The sequence below is a fragment of the Gossypium raimondii genome, chromosome 9, assembly GCF_025698545.1.
Source record: "Gossypium raimondii isolate GPD5lz chromosome 9, ASM2569854v1, whole genome shotgun sequence".
Classification (NCBI taxonomy): Eukaryota; Viridiplantae; Streptophyta; class Magnoliopsida; order Malvales; family Malvaceae; genus Gossypium; species Gossypium raimondii.
Genome location: NC_068573.1, coordinates 2,242,881 through 2,255,517, shown reverse-complemented (window position 1 = coordinate 2,255,517; position 12,637 = coordinate 2,242,881). Strand labels below are relative to the sequence as shown.

Here is a 12,637-nt window from a genome sequence, read left to right as displayed (position 1 = left end):
TACCTTATTCAAATAGATAAGGATACTAAAACCGAGTTGAGTCCTCTGGCTCCCAAGTAGCTTCTTCAACGCCATGATTTCTCCAAAGCACTTTAGCTAAAGGAATTTGCTTTTGCCTTAATACCTTAATTTCATGATACAATATTTGAATAGGTTCCTCCTCAAATGTCAAATCTGGTTGAACCTTAATCTCCTATACTAGTATAACATGCGAGAGATCTGAACGATATCGTCTCAACACCAAGATATGAAACATATCGTGAATATGATCTAACTCAGGAGGTAATACTAGTTGGTAAGCCACAGAACCAACCTTTTTAAGCACTCGATATGGGCTAATGAACCTAGAGCTTAATTTTCCCTTCCAACCGAACCTGAGAACCTTCTTCCATGGAGAGACTTTAAGGAAAATCCAATCTTCCACATTAAACTGGATGTCCTTACGCTTTCAACCTATATCGAATTAACCGAATCTTGTCTTTAGTCTCAGAAACCAATTTTGGACCAAACAACCTTCTTTCACCCACATCAGCCTAACATAAAGGCGAGTGACACTTTCAACCATAAAGAGCTTCATAAGGTGCCATTTGGATACTTGACTGAAAACTTGTAACATCCTATTTTCTAGTGGTGTCAAAAATAGTGGTTTCGGGATCAAAAATTTGATGATTGAGTTTGTAAATATTATTATTTAATATCTACGAGTCAATTATAATATTATATAGGATTTTGGTTTAATAATTTTTGTTAATTGAACAAATAGTTTAGTTTAAGTGGTTTTAGAAAATGAGGTATCAGGACCTCGTTTTTGTAGACCGAGCCTGTACTATATAAGTATATTGAAGTTCGGTCCAAAATTTTTAGCGATTTGGTTATTAATTAAGGAAAAAAGACCAAATCGTAAAAGATGTAAAACGTAATCGCTATTGGTTTTTATTAAATAAATGGCTTATTTAGTGGAAGTGGGAGGTTTTATGTTGCAATTAGACCATATCTAATTATAATGGATGTTTTGTGATGTTTATTTTAAAGTTTATTAAATTAAAAATGTTAAATTAATATAATAAAGTAATTAAAACATAAAAAATAATTAAAATGGTCATCTTTCCAAAACCGACAAGAACTTTTACTGAAATACTAAGTCGGCAAGAAATCCTTAACTTCTGACCTCATAATCTATACTAATTCAGGGTTAAGGCATTCAGGGTAGGCCATATCAAATTTGGGTTAATTCCCACCTTGATGACTTCCTAGGGTTGTCAGGACTAGGGTTTAGATTCTTCCTTTCTTGAACAACTGATCCGTTAAGAAATCCTTACATCGTTAAGAAATCTGTTAAAAAAGTGACAAAGTCACAGAAGTGGAAAAGCTTATATCAATCTTGAATTCCAAGAGAGCAAAATAGATAAATTCCAAGATTACCTTCAATGTCGCGACACAACCTGAGGATGCCGCGACATCCCCTGATGACACCTTTTCATATTGTATAATTTTCTCTTTAGATCTAGTTTTTAGTTTTCATTTTTCTTAGGTTTTAGATTTATGTTCTTGTTATTTATTTTTGTGGAGAAATTAGATTCTGGAACTACTATCAAACTCTGTGAGGGTTCTACACTTAATATAAATCAGGCTTCTTCTAAACACTATTCTTGAATTGTTCTTTATGTTTGTTCTTTCATTCAAGTTTATATCACTTATTAGATTCATATGGAACTAATCCTCTTGTGGGGGGGATTAGCAAGTGGAGGTATGAATAATTAACTATTTTGTTGGAATTTCTTAACGGATCAACTGTTCAGGAAAGGAAGAATCTAAACCTTAAGTATGAGAACCCTAGAAAGTCATCAAGGTGGGAATTAACCCAGATTTGGTATGGCCTATCCGTGAACACTTTAACCCTAAACCGGTATGGACTGTGAGGTCGGAAGATAAGTAGTTCTTGTCGACATAGTATTTTAGTAGATGTATCGGAAGATCCTTCTGGGGTATTGACTAGTTGGTTGAACAAGAAAGCCAGAGACGATAGTTGATTATGGCTACCAAAAAAAGCTAATCACCCATGCCCACATTTGAAACATATTCGATTATTTGGTTTCTTGTTTTTTATTTATTTAATTTTCTTTATTTATTTTCTTATTATTTTTCGTATAGTTTATAAAAAAAACCTTTCTTTTAATTCTTCGTACTATAATTCGATTAAAGTACTAATTAGATATATTAATGTTTAGGTTAGAATTAATTTAGTACTCGTCTCCCATAGGTACGATCCTCGGAGTACTTACCTGCTCCATTGTAACTATATTACAATTCCATCTTTTGTGTAGGATTTCTACTCTAAACGTTGGTACATCTAAAGGCAGTCAATAGTTTTATGTAAGTTGTGGTGATGTTTGATTATACAATTGGTATAAAACTTATAGTGCATATTTTGATTAAGCTTGATGCTAAGTGATTGATGAGGTTGCTTTTGAATAGTTTGGTATGTTTAGGCTATCATCGAGTCTATATGAACTGATTGAATTGAGTTGATGATTTGGAAATGGTAAGTTAAATGTTAAACATGCTTATTAGCTTAGAGTATGCTTAGATTGATCTATGCTAATCTCATTGTTTTGTTTTGTTTCCAAATTAGTGTAATGAATATGCTTTGAGTTTGAAATTGGAAGAATTTGTCATGGATAGATAAAATGGAGTTGAATTTGTTTAAATGTTGAATGGTTGGTTTGAATGATTGAATGCTTAAATTGGTTGTCCATTGGCTTGGTTTAAAGGCTACATTTTGTGTAAGGTTGAGCAAAACACTTGGGAAATGGTTTGAAGTTAATTGAATTAGGTACTAAATGTGTATTTTGCCAAAAATAGGGGCAACGTTGCGACGAGGAGTCTTTGATGTTGCAACCTCGCCCGACAGTGAGTGGTGTCACGATGTGATTATACTTGTCATCAAATATTGACTCACTGATTTGGCAATGCCATGACGAGGAAGTTATGAAGTCGCGACGTCGACCTGAGACTTTTAAAAACTTTACATTTTGGTTCTAACTCATACTCTAGTTAGCAAAAGAGCTTTCGTAAGCTCGTGTGAAACCCAAAAATGATTGTATAACTTGTTGTGAATGTGATTAATACTTGTTTACATGTTTGGATGAATGAATAGTGTAAAATTGTCTGCAGATGCTTTGACAACAAATGTAGCATCCTGTAGCTCAGACCCAATGATCGGGTCGTTTTAACTGGTGTTACAAGTTAAGTGACATCTACTCAGTCACTTGTTCTTCCCTCTAAAAAAATCATTCGTACCCTATAAAAAACTTTTTCTTCCATCTTAAAAGTACTCATGAAAAACTACCACTTAACGAATAGTTACTGACGTTATTACATTTTAATCATCATCCATTAATTTTCATTACTCATCATCAATTTATTAAATGGTAACCGAAGTTAACGGTCGGGTGACTAGAATGTAACAAACCAATAATACTAATAACTATTATGTAGCTTTTGAAAGTTGGGTTGTCAAACGTAAATTTAAACAAAGTTTAGGGACTATTGATATAATTCATCTAAATTATAATTATTTTAAAAATATTACTTTTTTAAAAATTAATTCTTTATTACTTAAGATTTGTTGCCAACTTTTAAAAATTATTACTTTCTTAAAAAATTAAATATATTTTAGTTTAGGGACTGTTTGTTTGTTTGTTATTTTATTTTTATTTATTAATGATTTTGGTTATTTTAAATAGAAATGGAATATTACTTAGGACATTCAAATTAATTTTGGATAAAAAAAACTTAATTTTTTCTTCAAATGATAAGTGATTAATTCATTAAAAAATGTGAATTATAATATAATGAGCCTAAGGTCCAAAAAGATACAACAAAAAAACTCAATCATTAGACAACATACGAGAGGTTGCCGCAACGGCATGCATACCTTCGAAGTCACCACAAAATTGACTACAACACCAATTGAGGAAGAAGTCGAGGTATCGACAACAACAACCACTAAAAGTAAGATTTGGTATGATGACACTATAATCCGTAGCAAAACCCTAATTGGCGCCAACATCACAACACCATAAAAGCAGAAGAGCTTCATCAAACATGGGTGAACCCATTGAGCACCAAGACAAACCAATCGCTTAGCAATGGCTTAAATCCGATGAAGAAAAGAAGAGGTAGGATATTAAATCATCATGCCAAAAAGCGTAAGGGAAAAAAAAAAAGGAAAAAGGGAAGCAAAGTGGAGAGTAGAGATGTGAGCAACACCGGCACGAAGGCTGAGTGGCCACTCACATGCAAGTCTACAACCAACTTTTGGTAGGGAGAAAAATGAACTTTCTAGAAAAAGTTATTTTTGGTGGATAATGTTATTAAGAAATATAATTTCTTTTCAAGTTTAAAAACAAAAATCCATGGTATATAACATTATAATCTATGGCGGATCTAAAAATACAACTTAGGGGGCAGGGGCGAAGTAAAAAAATAATAATTTAGAAGGTCAGAATTAAATTATATATTTTTATGATACTAAAAATACAAATTTTCTACTTTAATAGTTTATATCTTTATCATTTTTAGAGGATTAAATCAATTTTTTTATCATTTTGGGAAGTTAAAAAATAATTTTACCATTATTAATTTAAAATTTTATAATTATAAAGGACCTAAATGAAAATTTTTTCCATTTTAGGGGGGCCGAGGCCCCTGCCAGCCCCTTAGAACCATCCGTGATTATAATGTTACCTAAAAATATTTGATTTGTGTTAAAGTGTGATATAAAAATCATTAAAATACAAGTATAAAATAAAAATTAATAAAAAGAAAGTTTCATTATTCACCTAAAATAATATAATATGGTGATAAATTTCATTAATTTAATTAAGAGTGGTTAAAGTGAGAATGTCCAAAATTATAGTTAATAAAAAAATTTAAAATAATATCAAGTAGTACTAGTAATTGATTACGTTTGACAAGGAAAGATATGCGCAGCAATGCAAGTTGTCAACTTGCAACTAGAATTTGGTGGCCAAAAGTGACATGAATTAGGGTCGGCAAAATAGCCTCAATTCGTTGGCTTACTTTGTTATTAAAACGACACAAGTTGAGACAATAGTTTTAACTTATCTTACTGTCTTTTAACTCCAATATTAAAAATAAATACTTTTAATTTTTAAGTTGTATACGAATAAAGTTTTTTTTATTTTTTTTACATATAAATTTTAATAGGTTAGTTGTTAACATCTTTTTGAGAGGGAGTTGGGGTTTAGAGTTTAGGATATTATCGAGTTAGATAGAGCGAAAGATTAGTAAAACAAAAGATAAACTATGAGTGAGTCAAAACTTGTGTTTTAAAATGTTTTTTTGATGTTTAAGTTAGAGAAGGCATATGCTAAGAAAAAAAATTTTGGAGGGTAGTAGTGAGGTCATGCAATTATGTTTTATGCTTTTCATTTTACTTATTTAGTCATTTTTTTAATTGGATGAGTTATTGATTATGAAATTTCATATTTTGGACTTGTTTTGGTATACAAAATTTACTTGCACAACGTTGGTTTTATGTTGGACATGTTTAGGGACACTTAGAGGCACATTTGCATGACTTAGGATATTGTTTTCTGCAATTTTTGGGTTCGTGTTTTGAGAGATGAGCATGTCATGAAATAGTAAGAACAAAATTTGTTTATTCATTCATTTCCAAGTGCATGTATCAAGACATGGTTTCATTGTCTCCGGACATAAAACTTTGAAGCTAAAGTCTTGAGACTTAGAGGGTAAAGTGTCAAGACATAACTCCAAAGTCTCGAGACATAGAACTTTGAAGGTAAAATTTGAAGATGAGGAGGTAAGTCCCAAGACATAAAACTTCGAAGCTAAAGTCTTGGGGCTTGGAGGTTAATGTCTCGAGACATAGAACTTTGAAGTTAAAGTTTGAAGCTGATGAGGCAAGTCTTGAGGCATGGCCTGTTTGCCTCGAGACATGGTGTCGCATTTTGATAGTTTTGTAACACCTCAAATTTGGTGAATCCAAGATGAAGGTGAGTAGATAATAAAGTTATCTATTTTGGCACACAATGGTAGTGTAATTCGCCAATCTACAGACTTTTGGCGAACTAAAGTTTGGCGCATAAAGTATTCGCCTGTAGAAGCATCTAAAGATTTCATCTTGGGGTATTTTGTAATCAAAAGAAGAGTACGACAAGCGAAGAGTAAGCCTTGTGCAAGTTACCGCGAAAGGTATAATACACCTAGTTGGTTAAACACTATGCAAAGTAGGTTTGTAACGAGATCTGGTTATAAGCCAACTAAGTTAATTGGTCAACTGGCATCGACAGAGGATTCTTTTTTATAATTCTCTTGGTTTTTATAGGCCAATTAAGGGACAATTTATGTATACATGCAACAGTTGCCAAGATCCACTAAGGAGAATTGGGTATATATATGGTAAGAAGGGAACCTTGAGATGGCTTTTCTTCCTTCTGTTCTATATTCAGGTTCTTCTTATTAAACTTAAGCATTCTTTCCTTCTTCATTAAACTAGAAGATAAGGATTTTGGGATAATTTTTGGATATTTCAACCTCCTGGTAAGTCTGATAGCCCTGCATGTTAAGTTTTTGAAAGAATTAGGTTGTTAAGAAACACATAAATAGTAAGTTATGAATTCGAGTCCCTACATGGGGTTGTTTGTAATTGAAATGTTAGCAATTCATCTGTAAATAGGTTTTTAATGAGGTTTCATGTTCTTGAAGCAGTGGTTGCTGCTGGTTCGAGAAGGATGTTTGAGTTTGGAACTCTAAACTACAATATAGGTGAGTATCAGGTGAGCCCCTAATTTTGACTCCTACAAGTCATTTTAGAAAATTCTTCTTATGGTTAATATTCTATAACAATGCATGAATCCTTGAGTGATTGTTGAACATATATGTGTGATCTTTGTATGGTACCTATATGGGTTAAGTATGTGATGCATGGTATGTATGTCTATGATCTTGTGAAGCAATTGCGTCTCTGTTTATAGAACGTATACTGTGATGCATGATCGTGTTGATGTGGGTTAAGCATGTAAAGAAGTATGATTCGATTATGAATATGAGTATAGCCTACATGGATGTGTACTTATGTTAGATGTAAGATGCATGTTTGAAAATGTCAAAAAATAGGAGTTTGATGGAATGTCTGGAAATTATGGGATGTTAATTTTGACACCGCGATGGTATTTGACGAAGTCCATCGAGACAGTAAACACAAATTTCGGTACGACAATTCTTAAGAAAGACCATGGCCATGACACATTCTAGAAATGGAAATGATCCGCATTTATCTACCAGGGTTTCTGCGTGTCCCAAGGAGATAATGGGCAAACCTTACGCGATGGTGAGTTTAGGCAAATCCATATCGCAAACACGGCAGTTCATGTGGTGCCTTGGTGGCAACCAACAGAGCCTTTTTAGGTAGGTTATCTATGATGCCTTTGTGGCATATTATGTACCTTTGTGGCGTATTCTGTAAGTGTCTTCGTGGTAAGTTTTGCATCGCCTAAGTGGAAAATATCTGATACTCGTTTTCAAGGCAAGGTCTGAAATTATGTTTGAAGAAATGTGTGATATAGTTTCTCTATAGATACCTGATAAATGAATCCGCTATGGTTCCGCCAGAATTGAGAATTTAGTGGGCTCGAAGTTATGGTATTCTATGTTGACTTGAATGGCGTTTAATCAATGGTAGGCTTTGTATAGACATTCTTTTGAGAAGTACCTTCGTGATTCTAAGAGAAAACAAGATATGCACATCGTCTGATAAGATCTGAAGTCAGCCAAAAAGTGAAGTAAGAGATCCAAAATCTTCAAGATGAGGAATTCAACTAGAAAGGCTCCAATGTATTTTATTATAAAACTCACTAAGTTTGCGTGAACTTACAAATGTTTGTTCATGTTTCAGGTTCTACTTTAAGAGTGAGTATGCTAAGAGTGAATAAGCTAGGGATGCACCAAGAATACAGCAAGTTTGGGTTATTATGAATATAGAGGACATCTTAGGAGTTTGGCGTATACTATACCACGACTTAAAGAGTCTGTCTTTCAACGAACTTTGTGTTGTAATATCTCATATTATTTTTAAGAGTATGTTATATTCTTGGATTTTTTATTTTATTTCTTTTGTTCAAAAAACATGTGGCAAACTAATAAGATGTATATTGAAAATAACCATACAGAAATTGCTTAACATTTATGTCTAGTGCTTGTTTGTCATAACATCCGGTATCTGGACTCGGTGATTCAGGTCAGGTAGAGGGTGTTACAAGTTTAGCCCAGAAATCATAACTTAGCCTCGTATTTGACCATGTTTGACCCCGATTTATCATTTGTGGACCCTTTTAAGTTCATTTTTAGTCCATAATTATTTGTGGAATTTGCATTGGCTAATATTTTTTAAACTCAATATTTGTTTATTAATTTTTATTCATCCATTTTGAGTCATTATGGTGATGAATGTGGCACATTTGATAGTCTTTCTGGTCAAGCGTAGCATGTTACACAAACATCGTGAATAAAAATTGTAGTGATATGTTTGTCCACTTTTTATCGAGCTGCAAGGATTTGTCCAAGGGAAATTTAAGTTTCTTTAGGCGTACTGGTGTTGCTTTGGGATCTACATTAAGTGAACGATGACATTTGCATCTATTATTGACATATTCGCAATAGACCATGCAAAATGTCAATGTTGTTTTGGAGAACAATAGAAGTAAGATGCTTCTCTTAGAGATTAAGTGACTTGATTATATTCAATTTCAGGTTGAGATCGTGTTAGTTGAGCTAGAGTAGTTCTACTTCATTAGATGGTTACATAATAGGTTGCGCATGTTCTCAATTATCAAGGTATTTTAAGGTCATGATATGCTTATGTAAGTAAATGTCTGAGTTCAAATAGATAAGGAACTGAAAGCTAGTGCGTTAGGTACACGACTTCTGTAGTATGTAGTGTCATTCACAATAATGGAATTCATAACTCGAGACATGGGTAAATGGTATCCTCTCATTGGCATTACATGGTTGATGAAAAGTAAATGTGACCACAGGTCATTCGTCTTTGTGATGAATGACTTGATTACTATTTGATAGTAATTGACTTTTCATGAAGGAATGTGTAATGTTTACCATGAGATAAAATAGGATCATATTAGGAGATTAGATATTATCCTAAAGAGATTAATGATATCCTGTGAGGGTAACACACTTATGACAAGGTCATTAGATGAGTACTGATCGAGTTGCTTTCGTAAGGATGCCATTAGGGAGAGCTCAGTCACGATACTATAGTGGAATGCCTTCGTGACTAAATAAGTTTATAATAGACAAAAAGTTGGAACTTAATTATAAATTATTTTAGCCTCAATAGCATATGTTCAATCGGTCCCTCCACTAACTCGTTGAAACCAGAAATGAATAGAAATTGTGAAAATGGAGAAATGAGAAATATTTGGAAATGATTATGGTTTTCTCCAAAATGGAAATGGAATTGGGGAAATGAATCATTTGAAAATGATTATGGTTTTCTCCAAAATTAAAATGAAAATAGAGAAATGGAATCATTTGAAAATGAATGTGGTTTTCTCCAAAATGAAAAAGAAAATGACCTGAAAATGAATTTATGTTTTTCGAATTAAATGAAGTTCGAAAATGGAAATAAATCATTTGGCCATAGTGAACCGTTGAATGGAAAAATATTAAATATATTTTCTCATAGATTTTTTTACGATAAAGTCGTCATGATTTTTAACGGAATTAGAATTGGCTTGAGAATATTATTTAATTGGAAATATATTGAGAATTTTATTTTGGGAAATAGAAAAACAAATATTGGGTTGGATCAAATTATAAAGTATTGGGTTAAAAGTCCGAGAAGTATTTGTAATTGGACACGATATAGGAGATGCCCAAAAGCCCCTAAAAATGGTGGACGACAAACCCTAGTAATATTTATTAGGGTTGTTTCCACCTATACTTCTATTTAGACTAGGAGTTTGTTTTTTCTAGTTGAAATAAACTTCTACAATTCAACAAGTGTTCTACATTCTCACCTTATAAATAGATGGAACCAATAAAGCTATTACCACAACTTTAAGATATTGTTACTCTGCCGAAAAATAGAGAGAATTTATTCTCAACTATTAAATCTATTTTTTTTGAAATAAAAATTCTGTCTGTATCTATTTGATAAGAGATTTTTTGTTTTCACCCCAAAAGAAAAAAATATTTCTAGTTCTATTTTTTATTCGAATCGTTCGAGTCCACACTCGAAGTAGTTCTTGGTACGAGAATAGTGGAGACGACTATTTGGTCGAAAGTTGAGAATGAAAAGGATTCGTCTATCCAAAAACACAAGTGTGAATTCGGTTTAAGGTTTATTACTATAAATATCACAAACAGGTCGATTTTCAAAATTTTTATTTTCCCCTATGCAAAAAATCGTTTTCAAATCGGATTTTTTTCAACACTTAAACCATTATAGAAGGTTTGAACTTGCAGCCATAAAGGTAGACCATGATGATGGCACTTTCTTAAAAGATCTTTAAATCTTTCCCATGTGTCATAAAGTGTCTTAGGCTCAATTGGGAAAAAGAAGAGATATCATTCCTCAACTTGGATGTCTTGGCTTGTGGAAAAAACTTTATTAAAAACTTCTCTATCATATGAGCCCAGGTAGTGATGGAACCCCGAGGAAGTGAATTCAATTATTGCTTTGCTCTATTCCTTAAAGAAAATGGGAACAACCTCAGGCATATGGCATCATCAGAAGCACCATTGATCTTGAAAGTATCATAAATCTCTAAGAAATTTGCTAGATGAGCATTTAGATCTTCATCTTGTAACCCATCAAACTGAACATATTGTTGCACCATCTAAATTGTATTTAGCTTGATTTCAAAGTTATTTGCAGCAATATTCAATCTAATGATATTAAACTTAGCCTCAGTTAGATTTGGCTTGGCATAGTCAGACATAGTCAATGAAGGATCCATCATTTCTTCAATAATACCTTATTCCTCTTGATTGTCTATGTTAATCCGATGTTGATCTTCACCTCTCTTTTCTTTCACCATTAAACCCTCAAACCCCAACACCAACCCCCCCCCCAAATTCACCCCATTAGCTTCCTTTACAGCACCCTACAACAATCCCTAAATCCAAACTCAATCCTCACTCAATGATTTAACTAAAATCCTCAAAACCCTTTTTAAAACAAGTTCCATGTTTGCCCAAAACAAACCTATCATTGTTCTCTATAAACCCGAAATGCCCCCTTTTCCGAACATATATTGAAAAGGGTTTTGACTAAACAAAAAGAAGAATCAGAAAAAAAAAAGGTTTTGATTAAAAAATTGGAAGTCTTTTATATTTGAAAATCTAAAAAAAAAATGAAATGAAAGAGATTTAAAAAAAAAGCACATTTTCCAGCCACCATCAGCCAACCCCAAAAAAGCCCTTACATGCTTTTAAAGTAGGTATTAATGAGGTAGGCTGGAATTTAGGGCTCAGGATGGCCCAATGACATAGAACAAGTATAAACACTTGGTGATTGTGATTGTTGAAATTGTAATCCAAAACGTTAGTATTAATGGGGCTTCTGATAGTGTTGTGAAAAGAATTCTAGGAAAGGAGGGAGAGTCTTCAAAATCTCAATCAACAAAAGAGATGGCGATGGTTAAATAGAACCAGGTACAATAGGAATTTAAAGGTTAGGGGTTAAAATCCACTATAAGGAGAGTTATAGTCGAGTTCAAAAGGTTATGGAAACCATTGTAGTCAATCTCTATTCCATGTAGAGCCCGTTTTTTGGAAAAGGGGTGTAATATTGACCTGTATTGTTCAGGCTGTGGCAAGGAAGAGATAGTAAACCACATCTTCCTTGAATGAAATAAAGTTGCCGAGGTATGGCAATCTGCTAATATTCTGACACAACACACCTTTGTTATTGATCTTATTTTGTTTGACTTAGCCCAATTTGTTGATGCTCTTATGGAAAGAATGCTCACGTTATTGTTGAGTATTTGGTTCTTTTGAAACTTGCTATGCTAAAAAAATAAATAGTTTTCTACTGCACAAATAGAGACTGCGATAAGATTGCAAAAGGTTTATAAGAGCTTCCGTACAAGAAGAAAGATGATGAAGTGTAGACGCAGGACGAGAAAATAGATGTAGAAAGTGAGAAAAAATTTTGAGATAAGAGTTTTTGATAGAAGAAAGAAAGGAATGTGAAATCATAAGTTGTTGACAAAAGAAAAAGGGAAGAAAGACGAAGAACAGAAGTAGGGTGAGAAAAGGGAAAAGAGGTACAAGAGAGCACCGCGTTGTCATGTTAACAAAAAATTAACAGCGTTAGACCCGAATATCAATTTAGCTGATAGAGAAAAGGTTCAGGTGTCAATCTGAAAAAAATAAAAAATTTCGGTTATCAATTTTATATTTAACCCTTAATTTTACTTCAATTAAAAGCTTCTTTTGACTGTAACAGAAGTCCTTACACCTGATTCAACCTCTTTTCTTTTTTGAAGATAAAATTGGTTTAATCTCTTTTCTGGACCCATATGTTTCGGTTCTGATAAAAGGTTTATGCCAGACCATGGCTTAAGGC

General features: G+C 33.0%; 1 non-coding gene across 1 annotated transcript; it reads left to right on the top strand.

Moving 5' to 3' along the window:
* The first annotated feature begins 10,540 nt into the window (after positions 1 to 10,540).
* LOC128032969 (small nucleolar RNA R71) lies at positions 10,541 to 10,646 on the top strand. Its single transcript, XR_008189307.1, has one exon. It is a non-coding gene; the product is annotated as a small nucleolar RNA R71 (small nucleolar RNA).
* The last annotated feature ends 1,991 nt before the right edge of the window (positions 10,647 to 12,637 follow it).